The following is a 4,489-nucleotide window of genomic DNA, read 5'->3' on the forward strand; positions in this document are numbered from 1 at the left end:
CTGTGGCTCTCAATCCCCTGCAGAGGACATCAGCTTTGATAGTGAGGCCAGTTTGGGTGAAATGTCCTTTAGAACCATCCAGCATAGTTTTCCCCCAAATGTCCCTGTCAAGAATCATCTAGTGTGTGCTGGGTGGGAGGAGGCAGGAGGAAGAGTGGAGGTACGCGTTGCTTTTAAAACGAAATATCCAGTGCTCTCCTCAGACCTACACATCGGAGCCTCGCGCTGAGGTTCAGGTACTCTGCGCAGGAGCAGCGCCCAGGCGGTTCTGGTGCCATCAGGCTTCATTCAACCTGCTCCCCCGACTTCCTGCCTGTTTCTCCCTTAGAAAGATAAATAGTAAACAAGAGCTCCCAAAGCACAAATGGCCACCCTGGGTCATGATGAAAACCTCCCATAGCCATTTCCTGAGTCAGATTACCTTTGAGCCTCCTTCGCTCCTTTTCCTTCCTCTTCCCCTCCCAGTCCACAAGCCACTTGGATGAAATTAGTCACCTAATATGGCCAATTTAAACACCTAAAAACTCACCTAATACGTGGGATGATGGTTACTTGAGTGGACTCAGAATGGTCGAGTTCATAGGGTATCCTGAAGCAGAAAGAAAATCAGCAGGGGGCACCCGGATTTGAACCAGGGACCTCTTGATCTGCAGTCAAATGCTCTACCCCTGAGCTATACCCCCACAGCCCACACGGTTTCCAGCTGGCATTATTTCACCATGTTGCAATGCTCGGGTGTCCTATACTGCACAGCAATCCTCGTTCACTCCCACTGATCCCGGAGGATCTGCTGGCTGCATCCCTCACACCCACGCCTTCTGCCCTCATTTCCCCCGCGGCTGTTTTCTCCTGGTGGGATGATTCCTCCGCAGGCTCTTGCAGTCGTCGCTGCCTTTTCTTCCATCTGTGTGAAATCAGTTATCGCTCGCCCATCTGCTTTTTGTCCTGTGGGTTTATACCTTTTTAAAAATCGCTTTCTTTTAATTAGGAAAATATTCTTATTTTTAAAAGTTGTATAGTTCAGTAAAATCTTCACATAAACAAAATAAAATAGATACAACATTACCGTATTTTAGTAGAAAAAAAGTTTTATAAAAAATCTCTAACCATAACTTAAATTCCACGACCTCAAATCTAACATGCGCTGTTATACATAGCTTTAAAAAATTAATATTCTCAGATTAAATCCAGGATGGTCACAGTTACTAAGAATTTGTTTTGTTTTATTTTCATTTTAATTGTATTTTATTATTTTCTTTTACTTCCTTTACTTGTAACATTTCCCTCCTCGAGAAGGATTTGTTCAAAATGTACAGTTTTCTCGTTTTTAAATGATGTAATTTCGGCTGAGCGTGATGGCTCACACGCCTGTAATCCCAGCATTTGGGAAAGCCCAGGCGGGTGGATCACCTGAGGTCAGGAGTTCAAGACCAGCCTGGCCAACATGATGAAACCCTGGCTCTACTAAAAACACAAAAAATTAGCCAGGAGTGGTGGCTGGCGCCTGTAATCCCAACTACTTGGGAGGCTGAGGCAAGAGAATCGTTTGCACCGGGAGGCAGAGGTTGCAGTGAGCTGAGATCGCGCCACTGCACTCCAGCCTGGGAGACAGAGGAAAACTCCGTCTCAAAAATAAATAAATAAATACATACATACATACATACAGTAATTTCTTCCTTTACTACCTGTGTGTTAGTAAAAAAAAAAAAGTTTACGGCGTGGTAGACATATCCTTTGGCTGTCAGGGCCCTCGAACCATGTCATTTCAAAATAAAATAACGTCATGATGCTTTGATGAGCTGAAAAGTTGAATAATAAAGTTGTGTTACTCACACTGTACTGTTAGCAAAAGCTTTTTGAGGAAGAAAAATAACCTCCGACCTAGAATCCTGAACCCAGGTAAACCGACAACCAAACGCGCGGGAGAAATAAAGCCGTTTCAGACGCACACCACCGAGGCGCGTGTATTAAAGCGGAGACTCCCTGAAGGAGCAGCCAGGGAGAGCCAAGGGGAAGCCGGGGACGCCCCGCGCCGCCGCAGCCTCCCCTGTCCCCGGCGGAAGGCGCCCTTGGGTCACTAGGCCCTTCCTTGCGAAGCCCGCAGGCATCTCCAGCCGCGCGCAACCCTGAGCGCTCCCGTCGCCACCCACCGAGGCACAGGCGCCTTCTCCATGAGCCGGGCCCCAGGCACCGCCACTCAGCTCTGCGACAGCCCCACGCGGCCCCAGCCCGCCCTCGCCGCCACACCCTGGGGAGCCACCTGTACGCGTCGGAGCCGCTGTCACAGCTCCCACCAGCTCCAGCGCTGGCATTACAGGCGTGAGCCACCATGCCCATCCCCCTATCACTTGTTATTCCCTTGCTCAGTTTTCCTAACAGTCCTTATTAGGTCTGCATTAGAGTAATATCGATTTTTGTTAATGATCCTCTCCCTCCCTAGGATAGAAGCCCCATGAAGGCATACACTTCATCTGTCTTGTTCTATGTTCCCGGTGCTTACTCACCAATCAAAAGTACTTGTTGAATAAATGGATGAATAAACAGTAAACAAAGAAAGAGATAATTACATAGATAAATTTAAACATAAATGTTATATATAAAAATGATAAATAACTACAGTTTCTCGGATTTAAGAACATGTGGTGGAGAAAGGGTGTAATATGCCAGGTAATAATACAAGAAATATGAGAGTTCTGAGGGAAGTTAAAATACTCCAAATTCCCTATCTTAGTTTACAAGTGAGAAAATGTATTATTAGAAAAATTGGGCCAGGCGCAGTGGCTCATGCCTGTAATCCCAGCACTTTGGGAGGCTGAGGCAGGTGGATCACCTGAGGTCAGGAGTTCTAAACCAGCTTGACCAACATGGAGAAACCCCATCTCTACTAAAAATACAAAATTAGCCGGGTGTGGTGGTGCATGCCTGTAATGCCAGCTACTAGGGAGGCTGAAGTAGGAGAATCACTTGAACCCGGGAGACGGAGGTTGCAGTGAGCTGAGATGGGGTCATTGCACTCTAGCCTGGGCAACAAGAGCGAAACTCACTCTCAAAAAAAAAAAGAAAAAAAAAAAAAAAAAAGAAAGGAAGAAAGAAAGAAAATTAAGTATACACATTAAAAGTACTGGGTAACCACTAAAAAATAAAATAAAATAAAATACATAACTTACAAACCTGTAGGGATGGGAGTAGATTTTTTTTTTAAGTAATCCAAAACAAAATAGTAAGAAGGATGAAGAAGAAGGTATAGAAGGTAGAAGAAGGAAAAAAGAAAAGAAGAAAATGAAAAAGGCAAAATGATAGGAATAAGTTTAAATCTATTAGTAATCACAAAAAAATTGATGAATTAAACTCAAATATATCCACAGCTAGCCATTCATAAGAGATTTTCTCAAAACATAAAATAAAGGTTAAAATAAAGTAACTGAAAATGACTGACCAAGAAAAGATATCAGAATATTTATATCAGAAATAAAAATTTATAGCAAAAAATCATTAATGGAAACAGAGATTTTGCATTATAATAAAAGAAAAAATCCTTCAAGGTATAACAATCATGCCAAGTCTTGAACTATCTAAAGCAAAATTGACAAAAGTACTCAAAACATTATAAATCCCCAATCAGAGATTTCTATACGACTCTCTCAGAAACAGATCAAATAGGTGAAAATATGAGTAAGGCTAAAGGATATTTTAAAAAATAAATAATGAAATTACCAAGAATATATATGTATAAATATGTTAAAATCTCTCTTGCCCTCTCTAGAGGACAAGAAAGATGAGAGAGAGAGAGAGAGAACCACAATCAACAAATACAGCAAATACACTGTTAAAGCCCTCACAGAATGTTTACAAAAACTGAGCAAACACTAAGATAGAAAATAAGTCTTTAAAAATTTCTGCCAGGCACAGTAGTGCAACCCTGTAATCAATCCCAGCACTTTGGGAGGCCACAGCAGGAGGATCACTCGACCCCAGGAGTTTGGGACCAGCCTGGGCAACATAGCAAGACCTACAACAAAAACACAAAAACTAGCTGGGCTTGGTGGCATGTACCTGTAGTCCCAGCTACTTGGGAGGCTGAGGAGGGAGGATCACTCAAGCCTAGGAGTTACAGGCTGCAGGAAGCCGTGATTGCACCACTGCACTCCTGCCTGGGCAGCACAGTAATAACCTATTTAAAAAAAATAAATAAATAAGGCCGGGTGCGGTGGCTCACGCCTGTAATCTCAGCACTTTGGGAGGCCCAGACGGGCGGATCACGAGGTCAGGAGATCAAGACCATCCTGGCTAACCCGGTGAAACCCCATCTCTACTAAAAAATACAAAAAACTAGTCAGGCGAGGTGGCGAGCGCCTGTAGTCCCAGCTACTCGGGAGGCTGAGGCAAGAGAATGGCGTAAACCCGGGAGGCGGAGCTTGCAGTGAGCTGAGATCCGGCCACTGCACTCCAGGCTGGGCGACAGAGCGAGACTCTGTCTCAAAATAAATAA

The 4,489-nt window shown here is 44.0% G+C and overlaps 1 non-coding gene across 1 annotated transcript; it reads right to left on the minus strand.

The window, feature by feature from the left end:
* Positions 1-611: 611 nt before the first annotated feature.
* TRNAC-GCA (transfer RNA cysteine (anticodon GCA)) lies at positions 612-683 on the minus strand. The gene has a single exon. It is a non-coding gene; the product is annotated as a tRNA-Cys (tRNA).
* Between the last annotated feature and the right edge of the window lie 3,806 nt (positions 684-4,489).

This window comes from Rhinopithecus bieti, unplaced genomic scaffold (assembly GCF_001698545.2).
Source record: "Rhinopithecus bieti isolate Rb0 unplaced genomic scaffold, ASM169854v2 scaffold_17795, whole genome shotgun sequence".
Lineage (NCBI taxonomy): Eukaryota > Metazoa > Chordata > Mammalia > Primates > Cercopithecidae > Rhinopithecus > Rhinopithecus bieti.